The sequence below is a fragment of the Cnephaeus nilssonii genome (assembly GCF_951640355.1).
Source record: "Cnephaeus nilssonii genome assembly, chromosome: 17".
NCBI classification, from domain to species: Eukaryota; Metazoa; Chordata; class Mammalia; order Chiroptera; family Vespertilionidae; genus Cnephaeus; species Cnephaeus nilssonii.
Window position 1 is genome coordinate 27,681,138 of NC_137088.1, and position 21,065 is coordinate 27,702,202.

At 45.6% G+C, this 21,065-nt stretch overlaps 1 long non-coding RNA gene across 3 annotated transcripts; it reads right to left on the reverse strand.

Moving 5' to 3' along the window:
• Positions 1-55: 55 nt before the first annotated feature.
• LOC307113761 lies at positions 56-20,719 on the reverse strand. Of its 3 annotated transcripts, none has more exons than XR_013814887.1 (4): positions 20,350-20,719; positions 10,998-11,133; positions 6,733-10,903; positions 56-5,263 (listed from the first exon to the last, which is right to left on the reverse strand). It is a non-coding gene; the product is annotated as an uncharacterized lncRNA (long non-coding RNA). The 3 variants fall into 3 exon arrangements; XR_013814888.1 differs by having other exon boundaries at positions 6,733-6,976; positions 10,742-11,133; XR_013814889.1 differs by having other exon boundaries at positions 6,733-11,133.
• Positions 20,720-21,065: the final 346 nt, after the last annotated feature.

The following is a 21,065-nucleotide window of genomic DNA, read 5'->3' on the forward strand; positions in this document are numbered from 1 at the left end:
GCAGGGGAGGGCAGTTGGGGGTGACCAGGTGGGCAGGGGCGAGCAGTTAGGGCAATCGGGCCGGCAGGGGAGCAGTTAGGCGTTGATCAGACTGGCAGGGGAGTGGTTAGGGGTGATCAGGCTGGCAGGCAGAAGTGGTTAGGGGCAATCAGGCAGGCAGGCAGGTGAGCGGTTGGGAGCCAGTAGTCCTGGATTGTGAGAGGGATGTCTGACTGCCCATTTAGTCCGACATCCCTTGAGGGGTTCCAGATTGGAGAGGGTGCAGGCTGGGCTGAGGGACACACTCCACCCCCACCCATGCACGAATTTTGTGCACCGGGTCTCTAGTAATATAATCAAAGGCTAATTGCAAGTCGACCGAATGGTAGAACGACCAGTTGCTATGATGTGCACTGACCCTAGGGGGCAGACGCTCAATGCAGGAGCTGCTCCCTGGTGGTCAATGTGCTCCCACAGGAGGGCACTGCTCAGCCAGGAGCCGGGCTCACAGCTGGCAAGCACAGCGGCATTGGTGGGTGCCTCTTCCACTATCGCAGCAGTGCTAAGGATGTGCACCGGGCCTCTAGTTTAAATATGATTGATTTGAAACCCCACCTTTGCTTCCAATTGGTTTACCAGATCCACAAAAAGAAAAAAAAAAAGAAGAAAGCCCTTTTGTTCCTAGGATGTGCATGCTCTAATTTCGTCCTACCCAGAATTCCCAGGGATACCAGGGACACACTCCTCCTCTGCTCTTAGTTTTCTATACAGAGCAGATCCTGACAGAACACAACCCCTTTCCTCCATTTGCAGGATCATATGGGGCAGTGTTTATGTAATAAACTTTATTAAAGATGTCAAGCAAAGGGAAGTAGGGTTGAGGGCAGAATGGGAGGGGTTCTAGACCAGCACAGATGGGTCCAAATCTTGAGAGGACAAGTTAGACACCTCTAATCTCTACATGATAGTCCCACTCCTACCACTGCCCACTTCTCTCCAGCCACCCACTGAGATGGTGAGATGGTATCTCACCCCCCCACCCCTCAAGACTTCACTCAGTTCTCTTCCCTTTCAGGATGCCTTTTAACTCCCCAACTCTGGTTTATGTCCTCTGCAGAGGAGTTTAACTATCTCTTTGTTTTATACTCTCAACTGCTCACCTTCCACATCTACCCAGGTGTTTTGTCAAACAAAGAGCCTTGTGCTCAGGAGGAATGCATGCCTGAGGGGAAGATGCAGCTGCAGTCTGTTATGATTTTAAATATTAGCTTTCCTCCCTCTCTGCTACAATTAGAATTATTGCTTAAATATGCCTAGGAGAGGCATGACAGTCAGACAAGCATGTTAGATGGATCATTTTGGGGAAGATTCAGAGAACGGACTAGAAGTGAAATGGTAAGATCCGAGGCTGGTAAACCAGGCAGCATGACCTCTCCAATAAATCAGGTGAGAGAGGATTGGGACTGCACAGGAGAGGGCAATGGGATGGGAAGGTGGAACCTGATAGGAGGGATGTATATGGGTTAGGATCAATAGGGTTGATGATAGATTGAATAAGATTGGGGGGAGGAGGGGAGGCCAAGGATGAATCCCAAGTGTTTGAAGTAGGACCAGGCGACGGTGGTGCCATTGTGATGGATAGAGAATAACCTTTCAGAGCAGTGGAAGGAAAAAGGAGCAAGGTCGTGGAGGCGATGCCATAGTGTCTAGCTTAGATAGTTCCCAAGTGAAACCAGGAAGGGCTAAAGTAGAATGAGACACTTCTGCTTAAAGATGGCAGATTGAACACAGCTTTTGTCTCTGCAGTCTCCCTGAACCCTACTAAGATGGAAGGAGAGGGATTTTTTTTTAAAGGGCATAAACCCAAGTGACAAAGGGAAATAGGAATAAAGACAATGGTAACTATATTTTGGAAGTTGAAAGCAGATGAACAGTGGTAACTGACTTAGCTAAAACCTAAGTCAGGGATTGAGGCACCAGTATCTCTGAAAGGGGAATGCAGGAAGGGCTAAGAATGGAAGATGGATTGGGTGTCTCTCTGAGAGGCCTAGAGATGCCCAGGTCTTCTCTCCAACCTAAGCACAAAGCTAAAAGTTTATGATCTGGAAAGGCTACAACAGAGGTCTTTAGGCTAGAGGACATCAGGCACTGATGAGAGCCAAGGTACCCTACTAAAATTAGGAGGACACAGTGAACGTCTGAACACTGAATAGAGAAGAACCGCCCACCCTCTTACCTTCAGCTCTCTTCCCACACTCACTTCCCAGGATGCTGGCAGCCAGGCGGGAGACTGGAAGATTTTCTCCAGGGAATCTGATCAGCCCAGAAAAAGATATCTAAAGATACTGACATTTGGTACCCCTTCCACCTTTATTACTCGAGGTAAAGGTTACCCGTGAAGAATCAAATTTTTAGCCTCACGCCTAAAAGTGAAAGGAAAAGCAACAGACATTAAAGGCCACTAGACATTTGAGGTAATTCTTAAACATGAAAGGCAAAGACTTCCCTGGCCAAGTAACTCAGTTGGTTAAAGCATCATATTGATACACCAAAGTTGTGGGTTTGATTCCTGGTCTGGGTACATACAAGAAGCAACCAATGAATACATAAATAAGTGAACCAACAAATCGATGTTTCTCTCTCTCTTTCTCTCTTTCTCTCTCTCTCTCTCTCTCTCTCTCTCAAAAAAAAAAAAAAAAAAAGGGCAGAAACCCAAATAGACAGAAAAAAAAAGGAATTGGTATAAATAGACAATACCAAGAATAGAAGAAAATACTGAAAATTTGATGATATTAATAATAATCCTAGATAAATTAGAGATAATATAAAATTCATGAAATAAAAACAGTCAAAAAACAAAGACGACTTTTAGAAAATAAACTATGATGATAAAAATGTAAAAGCCAATATAAAAGTTGAAATAGAAAGTTAAAGAAATATCCCAGAAAGTAGAACAAAGATATAGAGATAGAAAATAGGAGAGAAAAGAGAATTAATATGAGCTGATAGCTGCGCTGCCGACCAAGAGAGCAACAGCCTACATGGTTAGATAGAAGGATCGAGGAGCAGTCTCCAAGAAGAGGGCAATGATTTAGAGATAAATACATAGAAGATTAAGCAAAGGAGGAAAGGGGCAATTATTAACTCCAAGCAAAAGAAAAAGTTGTTCTGAGAAATGAAAGGCAATTAAAGGATACCACAGGGCTCACCTGTGACTAGGATGTACCTTGCCCAAACAATGCAAACCCTAAATATTGATGGATGAAGGGGAAGGTAGCATGTGGGAATCTTTAAAAAGAGCTAAATTTTCATCTTCCCTACTTTGAAATCAGTAAACAGTGCCTAAAAATCAAGAAGTAGCAGTACAATCCCACTATCTAGCCACATAGAAGAAAATATCAGCTAGAGTGAGACTGGGAGTGGAGGACTGGAGAGGGGACCAGAATACTGCTGTTTTTCTGGTGTTTTAGAGAACTGTTTGACTTTTAAAACTACATGAGTCTACAATTTTGATAAAAATTAAATTAAAAGATTGGAATGGAATATAGAGGGGTCAACTGGAGCACAATCAAGGGGTTCTGCCCGCTGCAGGAATTAGGCAGGCCGGTAGACCTCTTTCCAACTACATTAACTTAGTAAAAAGCCATGTACCGCCCGAGACAGGATCGAACATGAAGTATTACTTTGCAGCAGAATAATAGCCGAGACATCAAATAGCAAGTTCCCTCCCCTCAACCACCGCACAAAGACAGCAACAACAAAAAGGGCAGACTGGTTAGCTTACCATTTCAAAGACGTTCTGTTCTCTGGTGGATGGGAGACAAAACCGTCTGGAAAGTGTGCACCAACTCGGAGAACTGGTTTCTATCATCGTGCGTGTGTGTGTGTGTGTGTGTGTGCGTGTGCGTGTGCGTGTGCGTGTGCGTGTGTGTGTGTGTGTGTGTGTGTATCCCTTCCACCTACATAAAAAGAGCTTTGTGCTGGGAGAGGAGGGAAAAGAGGAGCCAGAACTCTAGAGGAAGAACTCCTCCCCCTCAACATTAGTTCTGATATGAGGAGAAAGGGAAGGGGGGAAAGCATTGCTCTGGGAAGGACAGGGGGATCCAAGACAAAGGAAAGCAAGGGTGATGGGCTCAGTTTCCCAGCTGCAGTCGCTCAGATTGGTTTTGCACCTTCTGACAAGAGAAGCAAGAGGGATGGTGGCATGGTGTATTTAGATATAAGTGGGCTCCAGTTTTTCACAGGCCCAGGTGTAGCTTGGAGGACTTCTATGAGCTCATAGGGAGCCACAGGTTAGCTGGCCTGATTGGGGAATGAGCATGGCCTGCTCCAGGAGGTAAGGGAGGGACAGGCCTGTTCCTTAGAAGTGAGGGAAGGATGAGGTTGAGTTCCTTGAGATGGAACAGAATGTGTCTCTGACCAGAGCTGCCACACTGTCATCTCTAAGAGAGTGCCACAGACCACAGGACATCAGTCGCTGACAAGAACATGGGTCCCAGAAGCTTAGGAGGTCAAAAAGGGACCCACTTCTCCATCTACATGGTGACTATGCTGATGATCAGAGTTCTCAGATTATGCCAGACCAGGGAGGAGGAGAGGAAGTAGAAATGGAACTCTGAGCTCCAATTTGAGACTCATCCCAAATTTGGCCAAGACGTCATGGGGTGGGACGGCATACATCAGGATCAGATTGTCCTCCGGAAGCCAGGACAGTACCATAAAGTCAGAAACGAAGGCCAGCGTAAGAAATGATCAAGGTTCAGGTTTGCACACTTGAGTTTTATGAATGGCCATAACGGGCTATTATTTCTGTTGCACTTGTTAATATCCTTTAACTCAAGAGGCCACAGTGGCCTGAAAACCTACTTCTCATAAGCGTTTAAGAACTGTTGTTACTAAAGGCCAAGTGCTTTATACCTAGAACCTCATTAAACCCTCACCCACCAAGGGATGGAGCCCCCTTACAACCCCCACTTCACAGGTGAAGGAATTGGGATTTAAACAAATGAAGTAACTTGACCAAAATAGGTAGTAAATGGCAGAGCCAGAATTCAGACTCATTCTGTACTGATGCCAAAATCTGTACTGACATTGAAGGATGACAGGTCCAACCCGTGCTTAGCCACAGGGCCTGATTTCTGGTAGATAGTGTCTGGACATCACTTTCTCTTTAGTGGAGAGTTTGTTTTCACTCCAGAAAGGTGTTGTTGCAGCAGGAAGGTGTGGTCCATGGTGTGGAATGGCCGCCAGGTGAGAGCCCAGATGTGCAGGTAGGTGCTCTAACCTGTTAACAGTAGCAGAGGCAAGTATTGAACAAGAACCCTGAAAGTATCCAGCTCAAGGCATGCTCTTTCCTAAAGTGATTTTGAAACAGTTGAGGAATTTCTTAACTTTGGAATGTATTCAATAAATTTCTGTTAAGCGAGGTATTCAATTCAACTTCTTTAAACTTGTGCCAAAGAGCTGTCAACCTAGATCACAAAAGATCATAACATTAAAAGCTCTCTCTTCTGGCAAGATTCATCAAGCCCCATGCATTTCCCTAGTGAACTCTTCCACATCTGTCCTCTCTCTTCTTTCTCAGGTCCCAACCCTGGTTTACACCTTTATCACAGCCAGCCTAGGCCACTGCAACAGCTTCATCCATTCAGCGGGCGTGGATTGGACACTATTCTATGTCAAGAAGCAAACTCAGCACTGGGGACCAGAGATGAAGAAAATGTGGTTCCTGCACCAAGGCACTCCCAGACTCAGGAGATGTGTACAGATTGCCACTGCCCGCCCCAAATCCCCCTCATCCCTAGTGAAAGATGTACTGTTCTCTATGGTTACCCCACTGGACTACGTTTCCCCACCTCCCTCGGGCTTAGGAGAGGTCCTGTGACCAAGTTCCTGACAAAGGCCTGTGCTGGAAGTGCTGAGTGCCACTTCCAGGTCCAGGACACAAGGCCCGCCTCCTCCACTTCTCCTCCACTTTCCAGATTGGCTAGAGCCTGCATCTGATGCTGACCAAGTTTCTATCATGCAGTTGTTGACGTTGCCCAAGGGGATAGCAGAGCAATGACTTAGAAGGACCTGGGTCCTTGAATGACAATGAGGGGCAGGTCTCATCTCATAACTGTTATGTGGGAGGGAAAAATAAACATCCATATAACTTAAGCCATTGTATTTTGGGAACTCTTTGTTATAGACACTTACTTTTACCCTAACCATATCAGGAACATAAAACAAAACAAAACAAAAAAACAGCAGCCAAAGTACTCCTAGTGCTATGACAAAAGTGGAAAAATCGCTTCAGGTAGGGCAGAAAGTAGGCAAATGGAAGAAAGGGGCAGGCATTGGCTATCTGTGCCTGGTAGAGGGCACCCTTGCACTGAATCTTGAAAGATGAGTGTTTTCAACAAATTCTACTCAGAGTTCCTATCTACCCTTCATTCTTTTGGTTTACTATTGTTGTCTATGTGATGTCAGATATATTCTCTCTGTGCTCTACCTATGAAAGCCTACCCAGCCTTCAAGACTCACTTTCTCCAGGAAAACCATCCTTGACCTCCAGAAGTGATTTCTCCTTCCTCCATAACCCTATGATATTTATTCTTTACTATTTATTGATGACCCATTTAATTATCTTCTCTACCAATATCTGAAACTTTTTGGTAGCCTCCCCAGTATCTGGCACCCTGCCTAAACCTGTTCTGGGTTCCTCAAAGGCATAGGTATGCCCTATACATCTATTGCTTTGTAACAACCTACCTCAAAATGTAGTGGATTAAAATAACAATTTATTTGTGTTGATCACAGTTCTAGGGGTTGCCTGAACTCAGCTGGATGGTTCCTTCTTAGGGCCTTGCATGCTGCTGCAGTCCGCTAACAACTGGGGCCAGAGTCAGCTGGAGGCTTGACAGGTCTGGATGTTTGAGATGGCTAGTAGATGTGACACTCAAGAAGAAAGAAGGATTTTACCAATTGGAGTTCATTCCATTCCTCTGGAGGTGCTCTGTTGGGAAAGGGGTTAAATTGATGGGCCATTCCCAGCACTGTTCATTCATCAGGAACATGAGGGAATCGGGGGAGGGAGGGGAATTTCTATAACCAGGCCCATTCCCAGACCTCACATGTCCCAAGGTACTTTTGATTAAACTTCACTCTTTTATTTATTTTTTATTAATGTGCTTTTTAAAGTGTATTTATTTGGCTCAAGGAATTGTAGGAAGTCTTGCATTTCCTACTTGTTGGAAAAACAAATGGCACAGCACTAAAGTAAGTTTCATTTGGGTTAAAGATTTAAATATCAAAAACAAATCATAGCCCTGGCCGGTTTGGCTCAGTGGATAGAGCGTGGGCCTGCAGACTGAGGGGTCCCGGGTTTGATTCCAGTCCAGGGCATGTACCTTGGTTGTGGGCACATCCCCAGTAGGGGGTGTGCAGGAGGCAACTGATGGATGTTTCTCTCTCATCAATGTTTCTAACTCTCTAGACCTCTCCCTTCCTCTCTGTAAAAAAGCAATAAAATATATTTAAACAAACAAACAAACAAAAAATCATAAAAAGACAAACTAGAAGAAAATAGAATCAAGTATTGATCAATTTTCTGGACAGGAAATATATATATTTGTAAGCATTGAAGTGAAAATTAAAAAAAAAAGACAAAAAAGAAGAAGAAACCACAGAGGAAAAGACTGATGAATTTGACTAAATAAAAATGTAAAACTTCTGCACAAATAATGCAAAACTGATGCAAAACTTCTGCAAAAGCAATGAAAATAAAATAATCAAAACAAAAAGTCAAAGAGACCAGAAAGGGGGCGGCAGGGTGGAGGCTCTAAGAGGCAATAACCATGACCAGAAGACTAACATCTTCCTTATAAAAGTATTTATAAAAATTGGTTTAAGAAATTAAGGCTGGAATAAATAATGAATCAACAGCTGTGCTGACAAACCAAAGTGGAAACATTGCCACAAACAAATGTGGCACAAGATTAAAGCCTGTGGTAATCACAGAAGTACAGACTGAAGGAAAAAGAATGACTGTTGCCCATCACAGTGACAAAATTTAAAACGATAATTTCTAATCCTGGTGACATGCAAGAAACTGCTATGACCGTAGATAGTGCTTATCCTCCATGCAAATCCTGGAAAACAATTTGTTGACTTAAGAACCATAAAAAGTACCTTTTTTTTTTTAATCCTTACCCGAGGATATTTTTTTCCATTGATTTTCAGGGAGAGTGGAAAGGAGAGGGAGAGAAACACCGATTTGAGAGAGACACATTGATTGGTTGCCTCCCACATGCCCCAGACCAGGGCCGGGAGCCTGCAACTGAGGTATGTTGCCCTTGACCAGAATTGAATCGGGACCCTCGGTCCACAGGCTGATGCTCTATCCACTGAGCCACACCATCTAGGGCCATAAAAAGTATCTTAATACTTTGACCCACATTTGGGAATTTATCCTAGGGAAATAATCTAAAAGAAAGCGATCTTCTTGGTGATGTCCACTGAGTGTTACTGTCATCTCAAGGGGTCTGGAAGACCTGGCCCTGAGTCTACAATGCTCCTTGTGGGTGGCACTGGAGACACCCTTCTCCACAAGTGTGTGTTTGCATTAGATGATGTACGTGGCAACTTTGGGATTATAGTTTAAGAATGAAGAAAAGTTTCCTTGGGAGGATCAAGATGAGGACCAGGGAGGATGGAAGGGTTTGAGTCTCCACCCTAGGACTGGCTGCCTCGCTGGTGTTAATGCTTCATGGGAAAAGCCAGAAGGAGCAGAATTAATAAAAGGGCCATGAGAGTCCTCATCCAAGCAGTGCAGCTGCAGAGCCTAATGGTTGAGTGCCATGCAGAGCAGCAATAGGAGCATCCCCTCCCCTCTCCACTCTACCACAGAGCAGCAGCAGACTGTCCGGGCAGAGTTCTCAGCAGCATTCCACAGGGTTCCTGGAAGCAGACGTGGTATGGGCCGAGAAGAACAGCATAAACAGAGTATGTGAGGGTGGGGACTACCTCTGTCTCATTTTCTGCTGTATCCTCAGATGTATGTCAGACATAGTATCTCGCATACAACAAGCACTCGGTGCATATTTCTGAATGGGTAAAAGAATTTTAGTGGTCATCACCCACCTGAGGACACTGGGAAGTAGTTGGGGCTGATCTGGGTGGGGATAGGAGCCGAGGCACTACATGAATGGGTGTTGACTCAGCTCTGACAATACAGCAGTATCCATGACAGTGTGGCCCCCCAACTATAAACACAGTGAAACTGGGAAGGGCTAATTATACTTTCAATATTGAAAAATTAGAAATAATCTAAGTGCCTAGCCATAAATTATGGGTTTCATCATTAGTTTAACAAATATTTATTGAGTGTCTACTATGTACCAAGCAGGGTTCTGGTGCGGCTATTCAGCTTGAACAAAATCAAAATACAGAACCGGTCCTCATGGACCATACATTTTAGTGGGGAGACAGAGAGCAAACCAATAACTATGTGTAAGGTGGTATGTTAGGCGAGGACACACGTGATGGAGAAGAAGCAGGGAGAGGTGATAGAAGGTAGGGTGGCTCCCGTTTTTAAAGGGTGGTCAGAGAAGGCCCCACTGAGAAAGTAATACTGAGCAAAAACCTAAAGCAGGAGCTAGCAATGCAGCTATCTGGGAGAAGTGCAAGGAACAACAAGGAAGCCATGTGTATGGCTGGATCCAGAGGTGGAGAAGAGAGTGGCAGGGACGAGACCCAAGAAGTACTGAGGAAGGCAGATCACGGGAAGGACTTTGCTCAGCGACAGGAAGCTCTTGGTGGGTTTTGAGCAAAGGGATGTTATGAGCCACTTTACATTTTAAAAGAAAGACTCTGGTTGCCATGTGGATAGGGTTGCCAGATTTAGTAAATAAAACTTCACACTGTCCAGTTAAACTTGCATTTTATAGAAATGAATATTTTAGTAGAAGGACATCCCATATACTTATGACATATTTATTCTAAAAACTTGTCTTTCATCTGAAATGCAAATTTAACTCAGTATCCTGTATTTTCTTTATATATGGAGAAAGATTTAGAGCATCAAGGTGAAAGCAGGAAGGTCAGCTAGGGGTGTTGCCATAAACCAGGTGAGGGATGAAGGTGGATCAGACCAGGGAGGTGGACGGTAGGTGGCGAGAAGTAGCAGGTTGGATTCTGGGTATATGATGTCCCCTGTGTAATCTCTCTCCCCCCCCCCCCCTTCTCTCTCCCTCTTCCTCCCTCTTCCTCCCTCTCCTTTTATGTGAGCTAGGTTGATTCATTTTGTGCCAAAAACAGAGGGAAAGGGGTGATGGTCACTGGGAGGATATGGCCGGGGGCCTTTTGGTATATGGGTAGGATATGGGTTTTACTACAGTTTTCATACAGTTTTAGAGAACCCAGGAGGATAGAATGAGTCGCTCCAAGGTAGAAAGGAGACAAAGCTCAGGTGGCAGCTCTATAAGAGCGCTGCCCTCCCCGCCCAGGGACCAGGGCATCAGCCTCCGGGGAGATGGCAGAACACTTTGCTATGACACCTCCTCTGTGGTTCCTTCCCCTGCGGCCACCAGGCACCTCCTGGCTGGAGAATGGTTGGGGAAATGGTGACCTGTAACTGGATCTTTCTTTTCAGATCTTTTGTTTGGAGCCAATATGCTGAGGATGTTCTCCGAGGACAGGGTCAACATCTAACAAATTGTTGGCGATGGAGAGAGGGAGGAGAGCCCTCGCAACGTGTCTAAGTGCCTGGTGCGTGACTCACAACAAGCCAGATCCAGATATCTTCACCCTTTTCACGGACGAGGACCTGGCACAGAAAGATATGGCACCCTCCTCACGGTCGTTCTGCAGGACTCACTGATTTCCCATCATCATCACTTGTCTAGTTCACCAGAAATCACTTCAGTGCTGATGAGCTGAGAGGCTGAGAGGAGAAGATAAGGCAGCTGTACCGTTTTTTATTCCGCTAAGAGTTTAAGACCATGTGTTTGGTCAAAAGAGACCCACATAATCCTTACCAGCTGGCGTGCCTCCTTTCCTGCCTCCTGCCTCATTCCTTCAATTGTTCAACAAAAGTACATTGAGCATCTTCTAGATGCCAAGTTCTGTGCCAGGCCCAGGGATGCATGGGAGGACCAAGACCGGACTGTGAAGCTGAGGTTTAAAGGAAAAGAATAGTTAACCAGGTCAAGGGCGAGAGATGGGCAAGGTGTCCCACGGGGAAGGCCTGGGCAGATGCTCTGTGGTGAGAGGGGGTGTGGGTAACATCAGGGCCTGAAAGAAGACTGGAGGGGAGAAATGCAGAGGCGGGAGGCTGTGAGAGCGTCTGGCAGGTCACGCAGAAGGACTTTAATTTTTATCCCAGGAGCCATGGGAGTGCTTTAAATTAAGCAGGACTGCAACTTGATCAGATTTGCATTTTGAGAAGATAAAATCCAAATGTGTGTCATTAAAGGGCTAATTGGATCCATTAGGATATATCCACACAGGGCATTCCAGGCATCTGTTCAAAAGAATAAATATAAACTAATAGCATGATTTCTAAAATTATTTAAAAAAAACATATAAGGTACACAACAGTGGGTATTGTATTCTATCATTTGTGCAGAAACACACACACACACACACAGTTGGTTGTTGTTATTCAGGGTAGTTGTGTTCTATGAAGTTGCCAGGAACACTGAATTAGCAGATACTGAACTATGGCTCCCGGGAGAAATGCAGGGTTGGGTTTCCGTGAGGTTCTGGTCACAGTATTTTCACTAGCCAATCAATGCATATATAACCTTATTTTATGTGTGTTTCTTTTAAAGACTTCTTACTTCACGTATACGGTTGATTCATTAACATTGAACTCATGAGTTACGTGAGCCAGCAGCACGTAACTCATGCCTGAACAAAGCTCACCTAACGCATGTGTTTTCTCGGAAGGCACATCAAAGCTTTCCTGTGTTCTTAGGAACACGAGACAGCACTTTAGCGCTATGATTGGAGGCCATTCTAAACAGCGAAATCAACAAAAAGTACAAAAATGCGAAGAACGTGGCACTAGATAGACTGCAAACAGGACACTTACTTACAGGACCAGAGCTGAACGGGGAAGGCAGAGCATGGCCTCATTTGACCTCGGCTGGGGGGACTCGCATTTTTCGTTGCTCTGCACAAGTTTGCTTACGCCTGACAAAGTGCCCAGAGGATTGATTTGGGGCTGACAAATAAACGTTAGCAGTAGACAAACGTGCAAATATGAAACTGTGAATATGAACATCAGCTTTATAGGGGAAACCATCTCAACCTTAGACATAAACTGCAAAAATAAAAATAGGACATGAATATTCATCAACAACTTACCCAGATTTCACTCGCTTTGCTTTATCAATCATGTAGCCACCCTCCTCCTCCCATGTACAAACACACACACTTGTTCCTGAATATGAGGGTAGGTTATATACATCGTGTGCCTTTACCCCTAAATATGTCAGTGTGCGTTTCCTTTAAAAGCGATTCTCTTTCATAACCACTGTACATTTATCAACCTTGGTACATTTAACATGTATACAATGCTTTTATCTAATCTACCATTCTCCTTAATTCTGGAACAAACACATCCGCCTATCTATCACTCTGTTCTGTGGTATTGACACTTTGTAACCCACACTTTTTTAAAAAATAGAATGTCCCTCAGTTTAAGTTTGTCTGATGATTCCTCACAGTCAGATTCAGGCTATGCATTCTCCCCTGAAATGCTGCCTGGGTGATGACGTGCACTATAACTGCTCTAAGACACATGGCGTCTCTATGAGGGAATCTAAACTGGTGCTGGGATTGTCTTTGGAGAAGAGAGCTGAGACCCTGGCAGAGAGACCTGGGGAGGAGAGTGACTTCCCACTCTCTGCCCTTACAGGCCTTTTGAATGGGGTACGAGGTGCATGTAGTACCCATTCATAAACTAATTTTTTAAAAACAACCATTCATTTTTTAAAAATATATATATATTTTTTATTGACTTCAGAGAGGAAGGGCGAGGGGGAGAGAGAGAGAAACATCAGTGACAAGAGAGAATCACTGATTGGCTGCCTCCTGCATGCCCCCACACTGGGGGATGGAGCCAGCCACCCAGGCATGTGCCCTGATTGGGAATCGAACTGTGACCTCCTGGTTCATAGATGGACGCTCAACGACTAAGCCTCACTAGCCAGATCATAGACTAATTTTTAAAATCCTATAAGTTGGTGAGTCTGGTATTATTACCCCCATTTTCCATATGGAGAAACAGGCTCAATGAGAGTATCAGGAAGGCCTTGGCTCCTGGCCTGTGGACCTATGCCTGCTGTCACTCAAAGTGCTGCCCTGAAATTAGGTGGGTGTGGATTGCGATGAGAGCAGCAGAGGAACCAAGGGGCCTGGGTATATGAGGACCCCTCCCCCCCACCCCCCCACCCCCCACCACACACACACACAACTTCAGTGCGTACAGTAAGGGCCCTCGCTTACCCAGATATCCAGGGAAGGTTTCCTGGGAGGAGATACTTGAGCTGAGTGTGGGAAGGTGAGAAGGTAGCCAGGTGTCCAAGGGTTACAGGAGATGGAGGGAAGGGAGAGAAAGCAGGCAGGAGGGTATTTCAGACAGAAAGTGCCTTGGATACAAGGCAGCAGGCTTGCAAGTGTGCACACCACATCCAGGCTTGCAGAGATTAGGATCTTCCTTGGCAGTCTCACCGTGGTGTGCAGTGGGAAAGCCCGGGCTTGCCCTTTAACAATAGACTGGTCTTTGTACACTGAGCAAGTCTCCTTTCAGTCAAAGTATTCCGTCCATTTGGTGATGAACTCCCTCGTGTGGCTGGTTTCCCACACTTGGAAAACTCACTGTCTTTCTCAGCTCTGTCCCTCTCACTCCCTCTCCCCAAGATGCCATCTGGTTATCGGGTATGTGAGGGCCCTTACTGTACCCACTGAAGTTTCGGGGGGCGGGGGAGCACCCATACACCCAAGGCCCCCTGGTTCCTCTGCTGCTCTCTCTGAGGAGAAGGGAACTGGGCCTGGCTTTTCATACACTAATGGCAGCTAAAGGAATTGAGAGGCTCTAGCTTCCTGGCCTTCAGCACTTTTGTTTTCCCCTTTACTTTGTCAAGGTTTAAACTATTCACATTCTGTTCTGTTTATTATATGTTTTGTCTACAGATTGAGTCTAAGATAGTAAACTGCACATAACATATAATTACCATGTTTGTGTAAATATTATTTGCTGCAGAATCAAGTAGTATGACTTAAGAAGAAAATAACTTTATATTGCTTACTAAACATCTGTAGGTCAAAGGACAATACATACTCCAGACAAAAAAGTCTAAACTAGTATCCATTCATTGTTTTTTTCTATGTTTATATTTCTTTTTACACTCAGCTTTCATTTTTTTTTTTAAAATCTCTTATTCTTTGTTGAATGACTTCGGTAGGACATCTTGAGTGATTTCTTCACATGTAGTGCTTGATTGGTGTATTTTCTGACCCCCTGGATTTCAGAAAATGTCTTTATTTTGCCTTCACTTTGAGTGGTAATTGGGCTGGTGATAGAATTACAGATTCAAGTGAATTTCCTGCAAAATCTGATGTTAGGCTGAATCTCATTTTTTCATATGTAACCTGCTTTTTCTTTTGGTAAACTCACATGATTTTCCCTTTCTGCTTTAACTACTGAAATTCTACCCAAGTGCATTTAAATGTGCTATTTCTTTACTCATTCTCATTGGCCCTCAGTGGGTTCCTTAATAGAACACAAAACCAAAACCAAACATTTCTTTGATTTAATACCAAAATGTATTATGAGGAAAACAAAGATGTCAATAATGTTACCACCCAATAACGTTTTATCCCAATTAAAATTTTTAAAGCATAAAATAATACAATATCATGCAAAGGGTGAAACATGGAAGTATAATTCTTCTTCATCCTCACCTACAATCCCTCTACCCATCTACATTGGCTCATCCATCCATCCATCCATCCAGGAAAAAAAAAAATATACTGGCATATAGCGAAAAGTGAATCTTTATAAAAAGATTATATAGATAATAAAGATATCAAGCTTTCTAAGTATTGCCAATCTAGATAGATGAAAATATTGGTGTTTTCACGTGTATTTCTTTAGCTGAATGTATGGCTTGGTATTGTTTCTTAAGTTTATTGGCCATCTGGATTTCTTTTTCCTGTTCTTGGCCTCAAGGGATCCTTTCTCCAATGACCTGTGTCTTTCTTTGCCTCAGGAAAATGTCCTCTGGTTACTTCCTCAACAGTTCCCTCACCTCTCTCCTCTGCTATAACCCCTGCATCCAGACATCTGGATTTGTCCTCGCGTAGTTTTGTTTTTATCTCACATCTTCCATCTGTTGGTCTTTTCCCTCTGCCTTAAAGGAAATGTTTCTCAACACTACTCTGACATTTCGCTTGCTTTTACAACATTTTTAGATTACTGTGTTTTTTTTTTAAAAAGTCAAAGTAGTGCATGAGAGTTACATTTTAAATAAAGTATGGTTAAATGGTTTACAGATAACACTGTTCTGCAATGTCTTACTCCTGATACCCATTATTAAACTTTTTAGCTTTTTTTTTTTTTTTTGCTGAGAACTTCTGTATTTCTCAACACTAGTCATTATCTTTGACTTCCTTTTATGGGAGATGAAGATTTATCACTAATACTACCTCCTTGCCCCCACTGCCCTTCTCTCCATCCTACTGTCGCAGTTATGTTCCAATTTCCTGTTAAATTATTAGTTATTGGGGGGGGGGGGTTTAATATGTGAGTGTAGTTCATGGCTGAGTCAAAAAGTTCATTATGGCCAGGTAGCTCAGTTGGTTAGAGTATCATACTGATATGCCAAGGTTGTGGGTTCTATCCCTGGTCAGGGCACATATAAGAATCAACCAATGAATCAAAAAGTAAGTAGAACAACAAATTGATGTTCCTTTCTCTCTCTCTTTCTCTCTCTCTATATATATCTCCCCTTTCCTCTCTTTCTAAAATCAATAAATAAAAAATGTTCATTATGATTTTCCTAGAGATTATTATTATTGTTGTTATTACTTAGATTTATATGAGCCTTTAACTAAGGCCTTCTAAACCCTCCCAAAGGAATTTTAAAGGACTTGAATTTGGAAGAGCCCTTTTCCACGGATTGGCCTCTTCCTTTGTTTCTCTCCTTCTTGAGGTTTGAGGACAGAGCCAGGAGAGGCAGGACCAGGGTGTCAGGGAGAGACGAGAGGAAGGAAAAGGCTGGGGCCTGGAAGGGGAGAACAGTCCACGGCAATCGGGGACTGAAACTTTAGGAGTCTGTCGTCTGACCTCAGAATGTCTCCACTGAAGCTTTATTTTTTATGGTGGGTGGTTCCCAGTCCTTCTCTCCCACTGCAGCCCACCCCCAAGCTGAACAGCTATACCGGACTTTGCAGGAGAGTTCTCATACTGTAGCACTGTTATTTTTCAACCTAGCAAGAAAGCAGAAACACTGAGAGCAGAAGGGATGCTGAGGTTCAGAGGCAGGATGTGTCTGAGCCACCAGGGGCCGCTGTTTCCCCATGCTCAACCCAGGAACCTGGCTGCCCTCTAAGAATGCAGTCCCCGCTTGAACCAGAGACCCTAAGCTAGTCCTCCAAATCCTACGTAGCCCTCCCCATCTTCCCAGGGTCCTCAGCACAGTCTTCAGTCTGCGTGCCCCCCAACCTGACAAAAGGGGGCATGGGGAGCTTGGCCATGGCAGATGCCACCGTAGAAATCTGAACTGGGCCATGATTTTTCTGCGCTGTCAGCATTGTTCCTGTTGTAGGGGCCTGCCTGCCTGGTTTTCAGGGGCCTGGCTAACGGCTGGGTCCCCTTCCTGAGAGAGGAAGGCTGGCTTTCGGAGATGTGGGCCCCTGGGGTGGGAGGTTCCAGTTAGGTCAGTGGTCTCCAAATTGGGGTGTGCAAGATGGTCTGTTGGAGGTACAGGAAGAAAACACCAAACTTTTTATTTATGTATTTATATTTTTAATCTAAAAATGCAAATGTGGCTTCATGAATATTTGATATCCAGATTGGTGCTGACTCTTGATTCTTGTATGTGCCCTGACCAAGGATAGAACCCACAACCTTGGCATATCAGTATGATGCTCTAACCAACTGAGCTACCTGGCCATAATGAACTTTTTGACTCAGCCATGCGTGTTGTATGCCCGACAGCCCTGTGTCAGCAAGCGTGTGTGGTGTCCTAAGAGGGGAATGGGGGAGGCTTGCCAACCCAGCACAGTGACGTGCCCTGGTGGACAGGACTTACGCAGCCTATGACATAGTTTAGCTAGAGTAATCCTCACAGCACGGACAGGTAGCTTTTAAGGCAGGGGTCCTCAAACTTTTTAAACAGGGGGCCAGTTCACTGTCCCTCAGACCGTTGGAGGGCCGGACTATAGTTTAAAATAAACTATGAACAAATTCCTATGCACGCTGCACATATCTTATTTTGAAGTAAAAAAACAAAACGGCAAAAACACCCGCATGTGGCCCGCGGGCCGTAGTTTGAGGACGCCTGTTTTAAGGGCTCCTTCGAAGAAACCAAGCTTTGAAGGTAACACCTAGAGTCCTTGCACTTTTGAACCAGGGAAGATAAATGACTGAGCTGTCGCTTCCACTCCTGCATGAACACTTAGCTGCATGCTGACATAAAAACAGATCTGACAAGACATCAGACTCCAAACTCAGGCCTGTCAACACTATTTAAAAGTATATCTATTAACACTTAGGATGGGCCTTACTACAATATCAAAAGTTGCCGTGCCTTGATATCGGCAGCAGTAGCGAGTGAGATAGTTCGACTCTGTGGTATGTCAGGGGTGCAAGCAAAGACCTGTTTGGAGGCTGAGGTGCCGATCGAAAGAGCGTGGAAATCGCTGGGGTGTGTGGCTGACATCAGCGAAATGTCCCTATCCTGACATTTCTTCGAGGTGGCTGTGGGCCACGGGCCTAAGCGTTGGGTTTGTGAAGATTGTAGCTGATGCCGAGACCGGTTTGGCTCAGTGGATAGAGCGTCGGTCTGCGAGCTGGAGGGTCCCAGGTTCGATTCCGGTCAAGGGCATGTACATTGGTTGTGGGCACATCCCCGGTGGGGGGTGTGCAGGAGGCAGCTGGTCGATGTATCTCTCTCATCGATGTTTCTGGCTCTCTATCCCTCTCCCTTTCTCTCTGTGAAAAATCAATAAAATATATTAAAAAAAAAAAAAGATTGTAGCTGATGCTGTTGTAGTGCCAGACATTGGCACTTTGGTCCTTTGGGATTTGGTTCAGATTCCCAAACCTGAACCAAGTTTTGAAATTGGGTGGTTTTCTTTGGTTTTGGTCTGCTTCATGAGTGTCTGATTCCTGTCAAAGAGAAGGAGGAGGAGGAGGAGGAGGAGGAGGAGGAGGAGGAGGAGGAGGAGGAGGAGGAGGAGGAAGAGGAAAAAGGGGCAGCCTTCTGTGGTGTAGCCTTCTACCCTGCTCACTGGAGTATGTCTACTTTGTGGACTCCTGAGGGCCCACCTGGTTCACTGCACATTTTCCCATCCTGCACACGCAGGGCCGCCCTCTCAGCCCCCTTCCCTATGTGTTTGCTTTCAGGTGCAAAAGGTTTAAAAATCTCATGGGATTTGTCCAAAGCTTGACAGAGGCAGAGGTCGTTTAAGTGGACTTACTGAGAACAGATGTAAGGTCATCTGTGTCACTTCTTGCCAAAGTGCCTTCCAAAGACCCAGGGCATCAGGAGTCCTTAGAATAACTTTAAACATGCGGATTCCTGGGCCCCATTTGCAACCTCCTGACTCAGAATCTGTGAGTGGGCCGAGGAAAATGCAGTTTAAACAAACCCTTCTCCCACTGCCCACCAACTGGTCATTCTGAAGCACACTCAGAATCTTAAGAAACATTACTCTGTATAATGATACTGTAAAAAACTATATTTTTTTCAAGAGTTTCTTGCCAAAACCGGTCTGGCTCAGTGGATAGAGCGTCAGCCTGCGGACTGAAAGGTCCCAGGTTCGATTCCGGTCAAGGGCATGTACCTTGGTTGCGGGCACATCCCCAGTAGGAGTTGTGCAAGAGGCAGCTAATCGATGTTTCTCTATCATCGTGTTTCTAACTCTCTATCCCTCTCTCTTCCTCTCTGTAAAAAATCAATAAAAAATATTTTTAAAAAATAAATAAATAAAAAATAAAGAGTTTCTTACCTCAATTTATTTATTTTTTAACATGGGAAAAGTAAGGCCTGACAGCCTTTTATTGGTTTGAAGCACAAGGGTGAACTGAGGCTCGGTGGTGGTGGTATGGGAGAGGGGGGGGGAGGTGGGGGGAGAGGGGCGGCCATTCACCTAAGTGTGTGACAGTGTTAGCAGCAGGCGGGACCTGGCCCTCCCCGCCCAGTCCTCCCCCACATAACTGGACACTCAGGGTTGTGAGTGAGATGATGCTCCACACATCAATGAAGAGGACCCTGGCCTGAAGGAACTCCAGGGGAAGGAGGTGAATTTCTGGGGCCAATTCATCCCTGAAACCAGATCCCACCTGGGCCCAGTAGGAATTAGAATCCCGCTCATCTTCAGAGAACGACTTTAAAACTCACGACTGAAAGGTTAGCCAATCCAGCCACAGGACCAGCAAAACCCACAGAGGTCCTGTAGCCGAAGATCAGCACGATGGCATGTTGGCCTCAGATACTAAAGAGCACAGGGGGGAGTCAGAGCTCCGCCTCCCGCCCCCCACCCGCTGGTCAATCATAGCTCTTTCAGGGGTTCGCTGGAGAACACCCCCTTCCACAGGACCCACTGTGCCCACTCTGTCCCAGGCTGGGCCGGCGCCACTCCCCAGTCCTCCCACTGTCTCTGGGCCTGCCCCTGTCTTGTTACTTACCACTCTGCCTTCCTGATACCGGCCAGGTTGGGTGTCTGCCTCCCTGGACAGTCAGTCTCTTGGAGGTAGGGCCTGGGTTCAGTAAACGTTTGTAAAATGGACAGGCTCATCCCTGGAGCTTCTCTTGGTGTCTAACTTAAGTCATTATCACCTCAAGCGCCCTGGGACCCCGCTGAGACAGAGCCCTGGCAGCCACTTGATGAATGTCAGGGCGGTGAGAAACATCTAGAATGTCCATTTTTCTGTGTCATGGGGAGGAGGCAAACGGGGAGTCAGGGCTGCAACCTCAAACCAGGGCCGCCTGGCCTCTTGCCACCTTGTCACTCTGGACCTACCTCCCGACGTGCACACCTGCCAGGCAGGAAGGGACCGCTGCGTTTTCTTCCTCCTGGAGGCCGAGAAACCCAGCCGGCAAGGTGAACCGGCTATCAAACCCCACCTCCAAGCCAGCTCTCCCGACGCCTCACCTTTTCCTGCAGCCCAGGACGTACGGTACGTGGCCAATGAGAGTCTGGCTTCTGCTTTCCCACCTTTCCTGGCAACATTCACAGCCCTTCCTGATGGTGAGCAATGCAAGTTCCAGGCATGCCTGGTTTCATTATTGGCTTCCCAGGTGTCACTGGAACCACAGGGCGAGTCCTGAACTGCTGTGGGCTGATAAACATGCAAATTCCTATATGCAAACAGCGTTCGGCTGCGGCCTCTTTCCCACTAAGGCTGACACATGGCAACAGGCTCAGAAAACGGGTGGGAGTCCAGGCCTTCCCAGCACTGTCCCACATTCCTGGTGACCAGGCATCTGGGGAGACAAGCTGCCTGTCCCCTCATGCCACAGCAGGTAAACAGTACACACTCCTCTCCTTCAAATCCCTAGAGGGTGGGAAGTGAGTTAAACAGGTACAGCCCAGTCCTGTTAGGGGTTGTCAACATAAGAAATGTCCAAACCTGTAGAGAATTTTTATAAGAGTTTGAGCCAGCCCTAACCGGTTTGGCTCAGTGGGTAGAGCGTCGGCCTGTGGACTGAGAGGTCCCAGGTTCGATTCCGGTCAAGGGCATGTACCCATGGTTGCAGGCACATCCCCAGTAGGGGGTGTGCAGGAGGCAGCTGATGGGTGTTTCTCTCTCATTGATGTTTCTAGCTCTCTATCCCTCTCCCTTCCTCTCTGTAAAAAAATCAATAAAA